The 19,624-nt window shown below is 44.5% G+C and overlaps 1 protein-coding gene across 1 annotated transcript in view; it reads left to right on the top strand.

Annotated features, from left to right (window-relative positions):
• ZNF706 (zinc finger protein 706) overlaps positions 1 to 12,252 on the top strand; it is a 33,863-nt gene extending 21,611 nt beyond the window's left edge. The window contains exon 4 of the mRNA XM_069220567.1: positions 11,968 to 12,252. The gene's annotated coding sequence lies outside the window, so the exon portion shown is untranslated. The remainder of the gene's footprint in view (positions 1 to 11,967) is intronic.
• Positions 12,253 to 19,624: the final 7,372 nt, after the last annotated feature.

Here is a 19,624-nt window from a genome sequence, read left to right as displayed (position 1 = left end):
GCTAAGTACAAAATAACCAACAGATTCAGGTATCTGGCCTTCGTGTTGGCCAAGAGGGAAATAGCGATATCCTGGAAAAAGCCGATTGGACCAAGATTGTCCCAATGGTCCAGAGAGCTAATTAGATGGGCTGGATGTGAGAGCTCTGCCCTTCATGGTGAGGAGAGAAGGGGTAGGCGGCCCCTGGGGGCGGCACAATGCTGGGATGCAATACTTGATTCCTTTAAAGAAGAAAGCCGGGTAGAACCAGTCCCCCTAAGCGAAGGGTGATAGGATGCCATTTTGAAACTGTCAATAGTCCCAACAAATAGTTGCAGTGCAAGATGACCCAGAGGTGAGATTCTGGGTGTAGGCTATTCGGAGAACCACGTGCACGTTAAGAGCAGAGGACTGACTCCTTCATATCACATCTACACACAAAACGACAATCTAGGCATACTACTAGTATCATCACTGGGGGGAGGGTGCAGTTGGGGAGGTTGAGGGATGGGGAGTAGGGTAGATAACATGACAATAGAATGCTAATTAAGTGGGAATGAGTGGGTTGGAGATCACTGGACTTATGAGTATGTGAAAGTTGTTTTTTAATTTTTTATTGCTATGTACTCACAGGTGTTGAATTTCCTACTTATTGCCGTTAAGAAATGCAATAAAATTTGTTTACAAAAAAAAAATCCTAGGTTTCAGGAAACCTCACAGCTTGTTCTGGTGATTGCTCCCTCCCTCAGGGGTAAGGCTTAATTTCACATCTGCAGGGAAAGACACATAGGTAGAGATAGTACCTTTCAGGTAGTCTTTCACTCAGACAAGCACGACCCAGCAGATGTACCTTATTACATTACTACTTGCAGGAGTGTAAGTTTATTGTTAAACTGCAGAGGGTATTTGGGGGGGGGGGGAGAGAGATTGCAGAGCATAAAATGCTGAGGTCCCCAGGCTCTTTTATACTGCTGCCAGGGTCATGAACCTTGGCTTGTGTGGGTGCTTGCATTCTTGACTTAAAACCTTGGCCCTTAAGGCCAGGAAAGTCCTCACTCCTGTATGAAGGGATCAATTGTTTAATCAGTCTAGTGATGAAGTCCAGCAACAGTGGGAGATGAACACAGCAAAACCATGCAGAACCTCCCAAGCAATACATGGATAACCATCTCTTCTACCTGGAAAAAGGCATTGCTTTTATTTCCATACCTCTGAACTCCGACAAGAGCAACCCAAATTGGAAACTTCTCCTTGGGTAGTAACTAGCCAACCTATTCTTCGACTCTCTAAAAGGACCCTCACAGCTATGAGTGTTATTGACCACAGTCTTCTGCAGCACATGTGGCTGACAACCAGTCAGCGCTCACCCGTCCATTCATGCAAAAAAACCCAAAAAAAAACTCCTCATACAGCACAAGCATCTTTCTTACTTTATATAAGACTGAACAGAGATTTTACTAAAGCAGAGCTGTATGGAACTAAAAAGTAGTACAGGTAAAATTGCCTGACTATCAATGACATTATCATTCTTATAGGTGTTACTTACCCGTTTGTTTTCTTTATAAATGTGCTCCCCAGAAGAGCAAGGTCCTGTCTTGTGCTGGAGGTACCTAGATTCTCCACAGAACCTTCATGCTAGGATATCCTTTGCACAGGGACAAATGATAAGGTAGAATCGAAAGAAGACAGCTCACTGTTTTCCTGTCATCTGGTAGAGGTGTCGGTGCATGCAAAACATGCACCCAGTGGTGCCTGTCCTAACAGACCTGTGGTTAATCTCAAGCTAGCTTATCACAAGCTAAAGCAAATGTTCCTGCGGTCAATTTCCCAATGGTCTATGGTCATTTCAGCCTGGTCCTACTGATGTATAAGTCATGTGAACTGTTGACTGACCAAAAGCTTCTTGCTTCTCTTGGCCTAACTCAATAAGTTAGCTGCAAACCCTTTACACCAATCACTGTTTCATATATAGGACTCATCCCACCTTTCTTCTCATTGCTGGAAATCTGTTGACTAAAGAGCCTTTTTTTCCAACATACTTTCTACGTTTAGATTCTGTGCCAATGACTAACTTCACAATTCAGCACCAGCTTTTTATCCTGCTAGGCCTCCAGTCCTACATACTAACTAGGAACTGTTTTGACTTTTTGAAGACTGTTGCTAGTCGAGCAGGACAGGATGCTAATAGCGCTTTGTGGGTAACCGATTGCTTGCTACACTCAGTCGGGTGTCCTAGTGTGTCAAGGAAGTTAGCTGTCATTTTCTGGGCAGTTCGACATATGCTAGGCTAGTACTATCCTACATTATACCAATACGTTTGTAGGACTTCTTTAAAGCATTATTTTAAGTTTCACCATGATGGTCTGCATGCCATCTTTGCTTTGGATGCTGCTGTCTGATTTCCCTTACTTGTTCAAAGTTTCTCTGCTTTTACCTTCAAAGTTGGGTTCTGTATGTTGACAGTTAATTTGTATACCTTTCCAAGTTCCTGGCCCAGGTATTATGTGGCAGGGTAACCACTAAGTCTACATTGGGATAGTCTGCCGGCTTGGTGGAGTCGCCCTAAAGGAAACTTCTTTTAAGTTACAATAAACGGATGGTCCAATAGACATATGGAAGCAAGATGGTGCCTTAATTTCGATGTAGATCATTAGTGACATCTTGTGATAAGTGGCATACATTTGGAATTTGACACATCTGTGGATTGTAATGCAAAGCTGTGTGTCTTTGTCGGGCACCCAATGGACTCAGTTGTATTGTGGGTAGTGCTACTCCTAGTAGAATTGTTGGGAATGTTCTTCAGGTAGATTCCCTTTTATCAATGATGAGATGTAATCTGCTAGTAATGCCTGCATTCACCTCCTGTTCCACCAGCCATGGCTATGGAGGTTCCCTAATGAAAAGGTCTGTTCTAATGTTGGGAGTTTGCATCCCATCTGACTAGGGACCCAAGGTAATCTTAGCAGGAGATTTGGATTTGTCACAAATTCCTGTAGGTTGTCCACCCGTTTCCTTAACTTTGTATAATAAACATAGATGCAGATTGTGCATCAACTGACCATATAGTGGTCCGTTCTGGAAATATTTGAAAAAATGTTTAAGCTCATAGTTCCATTACTGGTATTTTCAGCACTGTTTATTAATACAAAATCCTTTCAGTGCAGGAGCTCTTCCGCTTGAACTCCCTTTTAGCCTTTTCACATTTTGTAATCTGATATACTGTTATGTTGCTTCTTTTGATCAACGCACTGTGATAGGTAAAGAATAGAACCACTATATAAATAGTGCCAGTGACCATTATGCTCTTGTGAGTTGCTCATGTGGACCATTCTTTTCCTGCAGAAACAAATAGCTGCCTACTGTCTACCTTTCTAAATGTATGATGTATGCCATGTTCTATCAGGTGCATTAATTATGCATATATTTAATAAACTTATTCTGAGCCTGTCTGGATGTAGGAGTGATCAATGTCCAAGTTGAAAATGGCCCTTTCTGCTGGGTTATCCCCAAATGTTTTGCCTTTCTCCTCCTATCTTTCTGACCCTTTTTTTAAATTCTTTATTTTTATTTTTTTTATTTTTTTTTGGCTTTAGGACTCTGGGCACTTTACCATCAAAGTGTATATGTTTTCTCCCCCTACAACGTGGTATAATTGGTTTACACCTGTTTGGCTTATTTAATTTACCTTTAAGTCCCTTGTAAAGTGGTATACCATATTCCCAGGGCCTGTAAATTAAATGCTACCAGTAGGTCTGCAGCTCAGATTGCTCCACCCACCTGAGTAGCCTTTGCAACTTGTCTCAGGCCTGCCACTGCAGGGCCTAGGTGCACTGTTTACTGCCACACTGACTTGGCAAGTCAAACTACTTGTTTGACTTGCAAGCCTGATAGAAACAGAAGAGGACCTGGAAATGAAGGGCAACAAGTCCAGTTCCAGTTAGTGTCCGGTTAGGGCAGGAGCCACTAACCACCCTCCTGGAGATGCAGAACCAAGTCGACAGGGAAGACCAGGAGTTGGCTGTGATGCAGGGGAAGAGTTCCAGAAGTGATGCAGTCGATGTCCCACATCGACAGAAGATTTGCTGTCCATCAGTGGTGTGGAAAAACCACCAACAAGCCAAAAGTTGCAGAAGAGAAATTGCAGAGCTGCTGGGGACCAGGAAGGTCTGAGGGGTTTCAACCCAAGCATGGGAGTGACTCCTTCACTCCAAGGGAGATTCCTCCTTGCTTCGTGGTGCAGACTGAAGACTTGCTGCCCTCAGAATTCACAGCCGGGCAAATGTTGCAGTTGCTCGAAGGAACCGGAAAAACAATGTAGAGCAAAGTTGTTGCTGGACCTGCAGATTGTTGGTTCCTGTGAAGCCCAGTTGCGGTTTCAAGGGCCAGAAGTTGAAGTAAACATTGTAGAGGAGCCCTTCTAGAATCTTGCACGTTGGGACCACGGAGGAGCTGTGGGATCACCCCTGGTTCTTTGGTGTGTAACTTATTCACCCTGACTAGAGTGATGGGTTCTACCTGGCTGAGATGGAAACCCTAGCCAACCATAAACCCAATGTTCGATGGCATCTGTCGCTGTAGATACACATGGTATGCATGAGCTCGCCATCTGGTGTTGGGTCGGAGTGTTACAAGTTGTTTTTCTTCGAAGAAGTGTTTTCGAGTCACGGGACCGAGTGACTCCACCTTCTGTGCTCATTGCGCATGGGCGTCGACTCCATCTTCGATTGTTTTCTTTCCGCCATCGGGTTCGGACGTGTTCCTGTCGCTCCGAGTTTCGGAACGGAAAGATAGCTGAAGACGGAAGATTTTCGACGGTATCGTTGCGATCCGGTTAGAGATAGACACATACGACGACGCGTTCAACATCGAAGCGCCTCGGTGCCCTTCGGGGTAGATTTCGGCACCCCGTCGGGGCCTAGTCGGCCCGACCGCGTGGAGGACAACGCCGATGGATCGGACCCCGTTTCGATTCTGCCCCGAATGCCACAACAAATATCCTTATACGGACCTGCACTCGGTCTGTAATCTGTGCCTGTCACCCGAGCACAGTGAAGAATCCTGCGAGGCCTGTCGGGCGTTCCGGTCCCGAAAAACTCTGCGCGACCGTCGAGCGAGAAGACTGCAGATGGCGTCCACGCCAAAAGAGCGTCGACAGTTCGAGACAGAAGAAGAACAGGAGGAATCCTTTTCCATCCAGGATTCAGACTCCGACGAGCTACACTCTACAAGAACTGTGAGTAAGACGTCGAGAACAAACCTTAAAAAAGGAAAGAAGGCCCAGGGGACGCCACTGCCAACCGGCCATGGCTCCACCCATATTCTCGGTGACCAACAATCGGCACCGAAAAAGGCCCATTCAGTGTCGAGATCGTCCGACTTCGGTCGAGACACCGGCACGCAGCCTCCTCGGGACCGAGAGAGTGCTAAACAGAAGCATCGACACCGAGAGTTCGGTGTCGACACCGATCGACGCCGAGACAGTGGCGCCGAAGACCATAGAGGCCAAGAATTTTCGGCACAGAAAAAGAGGAAGGTTACCTCGGAGCCGAAAAAACAATCGACAGGGCTTTCGGAGCCGAAAAAAGCGACATCAGACCCTGTTTCTGGCTCCTATACCGAAGAGCATTCTATGTCTTCTCAAATGAAGAAACATAGATTTGAACAAGAACTGCAATCCACTGACGTGGATCACACGCAAAAGCGTATCTTTATTCAGCAGGGGACTGGGAAGATCAGTACCCTTCCACCTGTCAAACGAAAGAGAACGCTTCAGTTTACTCCTAAGCAACAAACAACACAAAAGGTAACACCTCCTCCCTCGCCTCCACCTGTAACTCCGGCTTCGCCAACTTACACCCCGTCACATTCGCCAGCTCACACCGCCATGAGCCACGACGACCAAGATCAGGATGCGTGGGACTTGTACGACGCACCAGTGTCTGATAACAGCCCAGACACATACCCAACTAGGCCATCACCACCGGAAGACAGCACAGCCTACTCACAAGTGGTGGCTAGAGCAGCTCTATTCCATAATGTGGAACTACACTCGGAACAAGTAGAGGATGATTTTTTATTTAACACCCTCTCCTCAACCCACAGCTCCTACCAAAGCCTGCCGATGCTCCCAGGCATGCTACGCCATGCAAAGGACATTTTCAAGGAGCCAGTTAAAAGTAGGGCAGTGACGCCTAGGGTGGACAAAAAGTATAAGGCGCCTCCCACGGACCCTGTCTTCATCACCTCTCAGCTGCCACCAGACTCTGTGGTGGTAGGGGCTGCCAGAAAACGGGCAAACTCACACACTTCTGGGGATGCACCTCCCCCAGATAAAGAAAGTAGGAAGTTCGATGCAGCCGGGAAGAGGGTTGCTGTCCAAGCAGCAAACCAGTGGCGCATCGCAAATTCACAAGCGCTGCTAGCGCGATACGACAGAGCCCACTGGGATGAGATGCAGCATCTCATTGAACATCTCCCAAAAGATCTGCAAAAAAGAGCAAAACAGGTTGTTGAGGAGGGTCAAAACATTTCCAACAATCAAATACGCTCCTCCATGGATGCAGCAGACACGGCCGCAAGAACCATTAATACGTCGGTTACCATCCGTAGGCACGCATGGCTCAGAACGTCTGGATTCAAGCCAGAAATTCAGCAGGCAGTGCTTAACATGCCAGTAAACGAGAAACTTCTGTTCGGTCCGGAGGTCGACACAGCTATAGAAAAGCTCAAGAAGGACACTGACACTGCCAAGGCCATGGGCGCACTCTACTCCCCGCAGAGCAGAGGATCTTATAACACCTTCCGCAAAACACCTTTTAGAGGAGGGTTTCGGGGTCAAGCCACACAAGCTAGCACCTCACAGTCCGCACCGCCCACCTACCAGGGACAGTACAGGGGAGGTTTTCGGGGCCAGTATAGAGGGGGGCAATTTCCTAGGAATAGAGGAAGATTTCAAAGCCCCAAAACCACTACCAACAAGCAGTGACTCACACGTCACTCACCCCTCCCACACAACACCAGTGGGGGGGAGGATACATCAATATTACGAAGCATGGGACAAAATAACTACAGATACATGGGTCCTAGCAATTATCCAACATGGTTATTGCATAGAATTCATGCAATTCCCTCCAGACATACCACCAAAATCACAAAATTTATCAAAATACCATTCACAACTTCTAGAGATAGAAGTTCAAGCACTACTGCAAAAAAATGCAATAGAATTAGTACCAAGCACACAAATAAACACAGGAGTTTATTCACTGTACTTCTTGATACCAAAAAAGGACGAAACACTGAGACCAATTCTAGACCTCAGGGTAGTAAACACATTCATCAAATCAGACCACTTTCACATGGTCACACTACAAGAAGTGTTACCATTGCTCAGAAAACACGACTACATGACAACCCTAGACCTCAAGGACGCATATTTCCATATACCAATCCATCAATCACACAGGAAATATCTAAGGTTTGTATTCAAAGGAATACATTACCAATTCAAAGTATTGCCTTTTGGTTTAACAACCGCTCCAAGAGTATTCACAAAGTGCCTAGCAGTAGTCGCTGCACACATCAGAAGGCAGCAAATACATGTGTTCCCGTATCTAGACGACTGGCTAATCAAAACCAGTTCGCTCACACAATGCTCAAACCACACAAATCAAGTCATACAAACCCTCTACAATCTAGGGTTCACCGTCAACTTTGCAAAATCAAACATTCTGCCAAGCAAAGTACAGCAATATCTAGGAGCCATAATAGACACGACAAAAGGAGTAGCAACGCCAACTCCACAAAGGATCCACAATTTCAACAGGGTCATTCAACACATGTCTCCAAACCAAACAATACAAGCAAGAACAATACTACAGCTCCTAGGCATGATGTCCTCATGCATAGCCATTGTCCCAAACGCAAGACTGCACATGAGGCCCTTACAACAGTGCCTAGCCTCACAGTGGTCTCAAGCACAGGGTCACCTTCTAGATCTGGTGTTGCTAGACCGCCAAACTTACCTATCGCTTCTATGGTGGAACAGTATAAATTTAAACATAGGGCGGCCTTTCCAAGACCCAGTGCCACAGTACGTAATAACAACAGATGCTTCCATGACAGGGTGGGGAGCACATCTCAATCAACACAACATAAGAGGACAATGGAACATACATCAAACAAAACTGCATATAAATCATCTAGAATTATTAGCAGTTTTTCAAGCACTAAAAGCTTTCCAACCAATCATAACCCACAAATACATCCTTGTCAAAACAGACAACATGACAACGATGTATTATCTAAACAAACAAGGAGGAACACATTCAACGCAGTTAAGCTTGTTAGCTCAAAAAATATGGAAGTGGGCAATCCACCATCAAATTGGTCTAATAGCACAGTTTATTCCGGGGATCCAGAATCAGCTGGCAGACAATCTCTCTCGAGATCACCAGCAAGTCCACGAATGGGAAATCCACCCACAAATTCTGAACACCTACTTCACACTCTGGGGAACACCACAAATAGACTTATTTGCAACAAAAGAGAACGCAAAATGCCAAAACTTCGCGTCCAGATACCCACACAAGCAATCCCAAGGCAATGCCCTATGGATGAACTGGTCAGGAATATTTGCTTACGCTTTTCCTCCTCTCCCTCTCCTTCCTTACCTGGTAAACAAATTGAGTCAAAACAAACTCAAACTCATTTTAATAGCACCAACGTGGGCAAGACAACCCTGGTACACAACACTGCTAGATCTGTCTGTAGTACCACACATCAAACTGCCCAACAAACCAGATCTGTTAACGCAACACAACCAACAGATCAGACACCCGGACCCAGCATCGCTGAATCTAGCAATCTGGCTCCTGAAATCCTAGAATTCGGACACTTACAACTTAGCCAAGAGTGTATGGAAGTCATAAAGCAGGCCAGAAGGCCATCCACTAGACACTGCTACGCAAGTAAGTGGAAAAGATTTGTTTGGTACTGCCATCATAATCAGATACAACCACTAGAGGCAACTCCAAAACATATAGTAAATTACTTGCTCCATTTACAAAAAGCAAAGCTAGCCTTCTCTTCTATTAAAATACACCTTGCAGCAATATCTGCATACCTGCAAACTACATATTCAACTTCCTTGTATAGGATACCAGTTATCAAAGCATTCATAGAAGGGCTTAAAAGAATTATACCACCAAGAACACCACCTGTTCCTTCATGGAACCTAAACGTGGTTCTAACAAGACTCATGGGCCCACCTTTCGAACCCATGCACTCTTGCGGAATACAGTTCCTCACCTGGAAAGTTGCCTTTCTCATCGCCATTACATCTCTAAGAAGAGTAAGTGAAATTCAAGCGTTCACAACACAAGAACCTTTTATACAAATACATAAAAATAAGGTCGTCCTACGACCTAATCCAAAATTTTTACCAAAAGTTATTTCTCCATTCCATCTAAATCAAACGGTAGAACTACCAGTATTCTTCCCACAGCCAGATTCTGTGGCTGAAAGAGCACTACATACATTAGATGTCAAAAGAGCATTAATGTACTACATTGACAGAACGAAGAACATCAGAAAAACTAAACAGCTATTTATTGCATTCCAAAAACCTCATGCAGGTAACCCAATATCAAAACAAGGTATAGCCAGATGGATAGTTAAATGCATCCAAATCTGCTACCTTAAAGCAAAAAGACAACTGCCCATTACTCCCAGGGCACATTCAACAAGGAAAAAAGGTGCTTCAATGGCCTTTTTAGGAAACATCCCAATGCAAGAAATTTGTAAGGCAGCCACTTGGTCTACGCCTCACACATTCACCAAACACTACTGTATAGATGTGCTATCCGCACAACAAGCTACAGTAGGTCAAGCTGTATTAAGAACTCTATTTCAGACAACTTCTACTCCTACAGGCTAAACCACCGCTTATGGGGAACTAACTGCTTACTAGTCTATGCATACCATGTGTATCTACAGCGACAGATGCCATCGAACTGAAAATGTCACTTACCCAGTGTACATCTGTTCGTGGCATCAGTCGCTGAGATTCACATGGACCCACCCACCTCCCCGGAAGCCTGTAGCAGTTCAGAAGTTACCTTCAATTTTGTACATTTGTATATATATTACTTAATCCTTTAATAGGTACATACTTACATTTTTCATTGCGCGGGCACTATTACTATAGTACAACTCCTACCTCACCCTCTGCGGGGAAAACAATCGAAGATGGAGTCGACGCCCATGCGCAATGAGCACAGAAGGTGGAGTCACTCGGTCCCGTGACTCGAAAACACTTCTTCGAAGAAAAACAACTTGTAACACTCCGACCCAACACCAGATGGCGAGCTCATGCATACCATGTGAATCTCAGCGACTGATGCCACGAACAGATGTACACTGGGTAAGTGACATTTTCATTCTAGCGGTCCAGAACTACCACCTCTACTGCGGCAATGACATGGGATTTGACCTTTATGCTACAGTAAAGTCTAAATCTGTGTTTTACACATTTGATTTGGCCACTATAATTTTCACTGATACGACAAATTTATATAATCCCGCACACTTCAAATCTACAAAATGACAGGTTTCGTAGAGCCTCTAGCAATCGAGCATGGTCAGGTACAGTGATGTGAAAAATGAAGTCCATCCTCTTAAGGATTTATGGTTTTGCATCTTAAGGCAGCTGATCTTAATCTGTTTCTCAGTCTTGTGACAAATATAACTTTCTTTATTCAAACTCCCAACAGTCAGTACTCTTTTGAGCTAAAGTTGTTGCTTACTGATCATTTATGGAGGTGATTAGAATTGGGTGTCGCTGAACAGGTCCTGATGGTACATCATCAGAGTTACCATTTATGTAGAAAAATCTGCAAGTGTCAGTTTGCTCTGGAACCTTCAGATTTGTGGCAACATGCGTAGGCTAAGAGATTACCGTCTCAGAAAGATTTCCTGCACCCAAGTGAACTACAAGACTTCTGTACAGATACGATTCAAGCACTGTTTGCCTGTCATGCTTAACACCAGATTTAACAAACATTGCCTTTCAGCAAAAGGACCTCCTAATAAGTTAAAGCATGGTAGTAAAACATGGATCCCTATACTGAATCACCAAAACCAGCACACCATGAATATTTCCCCCTCCCCACTAATCACCAGCCGAAGCCTAACCGAACGTTGGTCATGTAACAGTACAATGATCCAATACATAAAGCTGCAACTTGATAACTAATAAATGTGTATTTTCCAGTTGCCAGATCAGTCCTGATCTCAACTCTGAGATGGTGTCGTCGTTTTTTTTTGGGGGGGGGGGGGGGGGGGGTTAGGAAAAACTTAAAATGTATACTTGGTGGTTTCACGTAAGTAAATAACAAATGTAGACACCTTTTCACACAAGGCTACTGAATGTGGTTTTTCTGTTAGGTAGTGGCAAAGTTGGAGTGCATGTGGCTAGATTTATCAATTTATGGCTTGGTAATGATATTTTGATGCGTGGAATCTTATGATGGGGGTGTTTGTGTGTGTGTGTGTGTGTGTGTATATATATATATATATATATATATATTTTTTTTTTTACATTACTGTATATCAGCTGAGGCTGCAGGGCATTCAAACTGAAGGTGACTGGATATCTACTATGTCATATGTAAACTACAGCTTAAAAACCTGAAACATTTCTCCCTTAACTCATACTGGTTGTCGTACTAATTTAGCACTAATTAGCTGGAGTAAACTAGTGTAAACATCTAGTGAAGTCCTTGTGAAAAAGATGCGAGTTAGCAGTCACATCTTTGCTTTAAGTTGAGTCTATCTTGGCCAACTTTTTTTTTTTTTTTGCCTTCTTCTGCAGGTGTGACTGATCTTGCCATAACCTGTTTGATACCATTGTGACTAATTGAAAGTGGTTTAGGATGCAACCTGTGACTATGCTTTTTGTAACTAAAATGCTTGTTTGTGTTTTTTCAGGTGACTCATTCCACCTTCTGACTGTTGTGCTGTTTTGGACTTTACGTGATGGACCTAGAGCTTCAAAATTTTGATGAACTATGAAGGCGCTTCACAAACTTTCAATTTTTTTATGCTGTGCCATCCTTGCGCTTTATACAAAGACATTCCTCTTTAAATGTTCGATTGCGTCCTGATTTGGATGTCTTTAAATGAAACTGTCAGGAAAAATGGGAATGTTTGAAAGTTGTAATTATATGGACATATTGTGTAAATTCATTTAATAAAAGTAGTACTTTAATTTTACTTTGCCACTTGGCTATAATAGTGAAAATAAACTTAGTTGCATGCACCCCAGTATAACTTTAAACTATTTTCAATCAGTCATCACTCAAGTACTCTTACACTAGCTGTCTCCTCCCTCCAGTGACCTTAAAATTGGACGCGGACATGTTTGGTCCCTCTTTGGAACCCATTGCAAACCACTGCAGATCATACACTTCTTCAAATGTTGGGTATTTTTCCCCTCCCTGCTAATTGGACTTTAAGATTTCTAAAATGCACACTTACTTAGGCTGCTAATAGGCCTCAAGCCTCCTAATGATAGGCAGAATGATTTCCTGTTGTCTGCTGTTGGTAGGTCAAGCCTGCATCTCTCCTAGGCTGTGATCTGATCCTGGCCAAAGCTTTTCCCTTGTCCAAATGTTAGTTTTAGTCTCGTATGTAGCTCCTTGCACTAGCCAAAACTGACAGGACTACAGCTTTGTTTTTTGTCCCCTAAGGCTTATGCAGAGAGGAAGGGGTTGGATTCAACAGGACTTGATCTTTATGTACCTCCAATGGCCCACAGTATCTTACAACGAAGGTCACCTCTGCACATGAAAGCAATGTTGGTACCCTATTGTCATTATCTCCGCTCAGGCACAGGTTTCCCTATTAAAGCGGCTTTTTGGAACGGGTGTTTTTAGTTTAATGTTGAGGCTTCATCCATGCTGAAAAGCTGCTATTCTGTCAGTCTGCCAACGTGAGAGCTAATTGGTAATTGCATGCACCAGAACTGGGAGGGACCCCTGTTAAAAGGAAGCTATCCCCTCTGATAAGGGTTTGACGTTGCTTGCCGAATCTGCCTGGAAGGATCCCTGCCCCCTTACACACAGGCCACCAACTGTTAGTATTCACATCCACCATGTTTTGGATTGCACAGTAAGTATGTTGGTTTGCCATGTCTGTTGGCCATGTGCATAAAATGTAACTAGCCACACCCTTGATTTGGGGGAACTTACCCCTCCTGTGAATTTATATATTGTTGCTTAAACATTCATGTATGTCCAAGGAGGGAGGGGCCTCATGGTGAGTGAAAACCATAGACTTGATAGCATGACAAAAGTTGTGTCTAGATGTTGGGGGGAATTGGTGTCAGTCTCAATTTGATGTCTTGCTGTACTGGATGGCGTGTACAAACAAGATCAGATTTCCAAGGTGTGAGGTGATTCTCACTCCAGTCACACCAAATAGCATTGGAACATACACCTGGTCAGATTAGTAGAACAAGGCTCCCCAATGACATTAAAAGCCCCTCTGTGATGAGTGGCATCCTTCCTAGATCTCGGTTGGTTTGAAAGGACATATGCCACCCAATAAAAATGATTGTAATTTGTGTAAAGCTTTTGTAGTGGAAAGAGACCATTGTTGTGTGTTATTCAGGAACATATTATCTGATTCCTGACAGCAAGTTGAGTAGCCTTCTTGCGTCCTCCCTATTGAGGAGAATTTTAAATACTTCAAATTCTGATATACAGCAGTATCTTGCACATTATGCTGGCCAATTTTACTTTGTAATGTCAACAGCAGTTGAGGATTGGAACTTACTTGCAGCCTGCTTCTAAAATCACCAGCTTTCAGGAACAGGCAGACTTGAATCTGAAAACCACATTTTTCAACACTGTAGGAAGTTGGCTCTGTATTCACTATCTCAAAGTGAGAGATAGTGTGCAGAGTCCTAGGGTCCTAGGGTTCCCCTTAGAGGTTGATAGTGGCAAAAGTAGATAACTTTATTTGTGGTAGTGTGGTCAATCAAACAGTAGGCTTATTGGAAGGTAGTGTTAAGCATTTGTTGTACACACACACATGCAATAAACGAGAACACGCACACTCAAAGACTTCACTCCAGGCCAATAGTTTTTATATAGAAAAATATTCTTTTCATAATTTTATTTTAGAACCACAAGATTCAGAATTTAAGTAAGTACATAAATTGTAAGGTCCTTGGCATAGGTAAGTATGGAACTTTGAATTAAAACAGTAAGGTACACAGTTTTGGCCAAAAATGGCAATAAGCTATTTCAAAAGTGGACCCTACAAAAATCAATAGTTCCTGGGGGAGGTAAGCACAAGTTAGTTTTTAGGATTCTCTCTACAGGTGTCGCCGTGGGGGTGCAGGGAGGCCCTCTCAGGGTGTCCACATTGTGCGAGTTGCCTGGGGAGCCTCGCTTCAGTGTTGGTTTCTCTGGACACGAACCAGGGGTGTCGGGTGCAGAGTGTTTGGGACTCGCGCTTCAGGAGTGAGGCTGGAGTCCCTTTTAAAGATGGTTTCTTCTTTGTAGATTAGACAGAGCTGCTGTCCACAGACTTTTTTCTTTTTTTTTTTTGGTCCTTTGAGTTGCAGGGCAGTCCTCTGAGTTGGCAGAGGTCACTGGTCATGCTGGATGCGTCGCTGTTGCAGGTTCTCTGAATTTGGAAACAGGCCGGTAGGGCTCGGGCCAAAGCAGTTGACGTCTCCATCTTCTCTGCTGGGTTTTCAGGTCAGCCGCCCTTCTTTGTAGGTCGTCAGGAATCTGATTTCCTGGGTTCAGGGTTGCCCCTAAATACTAAATTTAGGGGTGTGTTAGAGACAGTAGCCATTGGCTACTGCCCTTTATCCCGGAGGGTGGCTATACCCTCCTTGGGTCTCCTCCCTTTGGGAGGGTGGTGGGTGGGGTCACATCCCTATTGGGCTAAATCCTCCAAAGGAGGATTGAGGATATTCTAAGAGGGGGAGGGGCATGGGGGGCGGGGGGGGTCAAATTAGCTTTGGTCACCTTAGGGGTGGACCTGGCTGAGGGGGTGACTCCTTGTTTTTCTCATCTCCCCGGACTTGCTGTCAAAAGTAGGGGCTGTGTCTGGGGAAGGGGTTGGGGGGGGGGGGGGGAATGGGGGCATATCTCCACTAGCTGGAGTGCCCGGGGGCATATCTCCACTAGCTGGAGTGCCCGGGGGCATATCTCCACTAGCTGGAGTGCCCGGGGGCATATCTCCACTAGCTGGAGTGCCCGGGGGCATATCTCCACTAGCTGGAGTGCCCGGGGGCATTGAAACACGAAGCTTGAGCTTTTGAGGCTCACTGCTAGGTGTTACAGTTTCTGCAGGGAGGAGGTTTGAAGCACCTCCACCCAGAGCAGGCTTTGTTTCTGGCGTCAGCACAAAGGCTTTCACCCCATGGGGTTAGAAACTAGTCTCAGTGGCAGGCTGGCACAGACTAGTCAGTCCTGCACTGAAGGAGTGGGCAAAATACAGGGGGCATCTTTAAGATTCTAATCCTACGTCAGAGCTGTCCTCCATACCCAGAGTGAGAGCTTGAGCAGCAGTCATCCAGTGAGATGCCATCTCTGCTACTGGCTAAACTGTTGCTCTAAAACACTAGCCTATGTAGACAGTCACAAAATTGCGTGTGTGTGTGTGTTACGTGCAACAGTAGAGGTCACCTTTACCTTTGTTTCTTCCCTCAATCAGCACATTCTTTCAAGACTCAAAGAAGACACTATTACTTCACGTTGTCACATACCAGTCGTCACAGTCTTCAGGACCTCTAGCGCCCAGTCCAGCAATCATTATTGGTGCTTCCACTCCCATGACCACCTCCTCGGATTCCCTCACTACCACCTAGCAAAAGTGCCCTTCATCTCTCCATAGCCCTCCCCGCACATACATTTCATTTGTATTATAGCACAGGTAATGGCTGACTTTACATAATGTACTCAGCTATGTACATAAAATACAGATTTGATCTTAGCAGTAGGCATATAACCTTCTGCGCTATTTCATAGCATCAAAACTGCCACTAGACAAAAGCCTGATCCTTTTGTAGCAGAAACATAATCGCAAGACTTACTTGACTTTTTTTTTATTGCTGCCTAAAAGCTACAGTTGCAGTATGTGTATTGCTTTGAAGGCGCAAGCTGCAACTGCAAGAGAACTGGTGGCAAATATATATATATATATATATATATGTGTGTTTGATGGCATGTGTAGCTGCAGATACACATACACATGCTATGCTTATCGATTACAACATCTAGTGTTGGGCTGGGAGTGTTACAAGTTGTTTTTCTTCGAAGAAGTCTTTTAGAGTCACGGGATCGAGTGACTCCTCTCGGTTCCATTGCACATGGTCATCAGCTCCATTGTTAGATTGTTTTCTTTCCGCCGTCGGGTTCGGACGTGTTTCCTCTCTGAGATTTCGATTCGGAAAACTTTGGAAAACCTTCCCTTTTGTCGGTATTGTATCGATCGCGTTCTCCATTTAGCATCGAAACGGTAGTACCATCGGGAAAACCACTTTGTTCGCCCTTCGGGGTGCATGTGCCCCCCAACTCAGGCCTATTCGGGCCGATCGCGCGGAGAGCCTGATGGATCGGACTCCATTCCAATTCGGCCCTTGGTGCCACGCGAAGTACCCATACACAGAATCTGGTTTGCAACCTCTGCCTTGCTCCAGACCATCGGGAGGAAAAGTGCGAGGCCGGTCCATTGTTCCGATCGAAAGACTCTCGGAGACCGAAGAGCAAGGAGGCTGGAAATGGTGTAGAAGAGCGGTGAACATTTCAACGTTACCGAAGAGGAACAGGCACAAACAGCAGTCTCTATCCGAGACAGTCGGAGCAGGAATCTGAAGATGACAGACCCATCACAGCCGGCCAGCATGTGAGTAAGTTTGCCCCTGCACCCCCACACAAACAGAAGGCCTTGGGTACACCACTGCCAGAAGGCCATTTTTCAGCCCGGAAAAAGACTCTGTGACCGACCCTCTGGTTCAGCACTGAAAAAGGCCACACCTCTGACTTCGGAGTCAGCAAAAAATATCAAGGGTTCCATTTCAGACTCCAGCAAAAAACAATTTTCAGAGTCGAAAATTAGAAAGACTGTTTCGGAGCCAAGACCTTCCTCATCATTTTCGATACCAAAAAAAAATCAAACTTCGGAACTGAAAAAGACAGGTTATACAGAGGAGCAAGGACTTTCTAAAAGACTACGAGAAGGCCATAAAACCTTTGAGGAAGAGTCCAAAATTGAACTAATCCTGCAAATTATGGATGAGACAATCTAGGCTACACATCCATAAAGAAACAAGGAGAATTATTACAGCATCTCCTCTAAAGACAAAGAAAGCTGGCATTTCAAGAGGAGTTGGATACTGCACAGCCCCCAGCTAAAGTGCCAAAGCAAAAAGAGAAGCCAACACCTCTTCAGTCTTCTCCTCACTCTCCCCACCTACCTCACACCAGACCTACATCAATGCATTCTCCAATACATTCTTTTGGTTCTCAACAAGACACTTCATCCATGGAACCTTTTTATGACCCTGATCCCATCCCAGATAGCGACCCAGACACCTACCTCTCTAAACCATCTCCCCCTGAATATAATACAATATACAATCAGGTTATAGCCAGGGCTGCAGCCTGTCATGGGGGGGTAACAATGCACACAGAACCATTAGAGGAAGACTTTTTGTTTAATATGTTATCCTCCATACATTCTAGGTACCAATGCTATCAAGCATGGTAAAGCATGCAGACCAAATTTTTAATGAGCTTGTGAAAGCAAGGATAATCACACATAAAATAGAAAATAGTATAAGCCTGCACCCTCTGACCCGGATTACATCACCCGTCTGGTGCCTCCCGATACAGTAGTGGTTAGTGCTGCACGAAAGCGGGCAAAATGGCCAGTCCTCAGGAGATGCACCCACTCCTGATAAGGAGAGCAGGAAATTTGGTGCTGCAAGAAAGAGTTGTCCTGAGCAGCAAACCAATGGAGGATAGCTAATTCCCAGGCACTACTAGCCCGTTACGATAGAGCCCATTGGGGATGAGACACAGGATATCATACAGCATCTCCCAAAAGAGGGCACAACAAGTAGTAGAGGAAGGGCAAGCTTTCAGTAACCACCAGTTAAGGTCTGCCCTTGATGTGGCTGATACAGCTGCAAGGAGTGTGAACACAGCAATTACTGTTCGAAGACATGCATGGCTGCACTCCTGGTTTTAAACCAGAAATCCAACCAGCTGTGTTAAACATGCCTTTTGACAAGAAACATTTTTTTTGGACCAGAGGTGGACACAACAATAGAAAAATTACGAAAAGACTCGGATACAGCCAAAGCAATGGGTGCTCTCTATTCTACACCATATAGGGGGTCATTTCGTAAGCCTCAGTTTTGAGGAGGTTTTAGACCACAATCCTCGGAGGCATCAACCTCACAAGCAAAACCAACTAATCAATCCTAGTAGCAGCAAGGTGTGTTTTAGAGGCACATATAAGAGGACAATACTCTAAAAATAGAGGTAAATTCCAAACCACCAGCAACACAACCAAAACTGTGACTTTCCTCACTCCCTTCCACTCATTTTGTGTGTGTGTGTGTGTGTGTGTGTGTGTGTGTGTGTGTGTGTGTGTGTGTGTGTGAGAGAGAGAGAGAGAGAGAGAGAGAGAGAGAGAGAGAGAGAGTGTGAGGGAAGAAAGGAAGACTACAACAGTTCAACGCACATTGGGAAAATATCACCACAGACAACTGGGTGTTATCCGCAATGGCTATTGCCTAGAATTGATACACCCCTCCAACTATTCTACCAAGGTATCGCAAATTAACCCCAGAACATACAGTTCTGTTACAACAAGAGGTTCAATCTCTACTACTCAAACAAGCAATAGAATTAGTTCCACAGTCTCCACTAGGAACAGGAGTTTACTCACTGTACTTTCTAATTCCCAAAAAAGGTGGCACCCTCAGGCTAATATTAGACATCAGGCCACTAAATCTCTATATCCTATAAGAACATTCCCACATGGTAACTCTGTAAGATGTTATCCCACTGCTACAAAAACAAGACGTTGACAGCCCTAGACCTCAAAGATGTGTATTTCCACATACCCATCCGTCCAGCCCACAGAAAATACCTCAGGTTTGTTATACAAGAAAAACACTACCAATTCTAAGTGTTACCTTTGGGCATAACAGCTCCAAGGGTATTCACAAAGTGCTTAGCAGTAGTAGCAGCTTACCTAAAAAGACCAAATATCCATGTATTTCCATATCTAGACAATTGGCTAATAAAATCAAGCAATTGTACACAATGCCAAAATCATACACAGTATGTGATAGAAACTCTGCACACCCTAGGATTTTCTATAAACTACCAAAAGTCCCACCTTCAGCCAGCACAAATACAGTTGTATTTAGGTGCTATCCTAAATACTCAACTAGCTCCAGCGTATCCAAATACACAAAGGATACAAGCTTCTCAAAATCTAATTCCACTTATACAACCAAATCAACAATACACTGTAAGATTTTTCATGAAAATACCAGGCATGATAGCGTCTTGCATTGCAATAGTCCCACATGCAAGATAAGACATGA

The sequence above is a fragment of the Pleurodeles waltl genome, chromosome 2_2 (genome assembly GCF_031143425.1).
Source record: "Pleurodeles waltl isolate 20211129_DDA chromosome 2_2, aPleWal1.hap1.20221129, whole genome shotgun sequence".
NCBI classification, from domain to species: Eukaryota; Metazoa; Chordata; class Amphibia; order Caudata; family Salamandridae; genus Pleurodeles; species Pleurodeles waltl.
The sequence above is the reverse complement of the archived record's forward strand: the minus strand, read 5'-3'. Positions and strand labels throughout refer to the sequence as shown.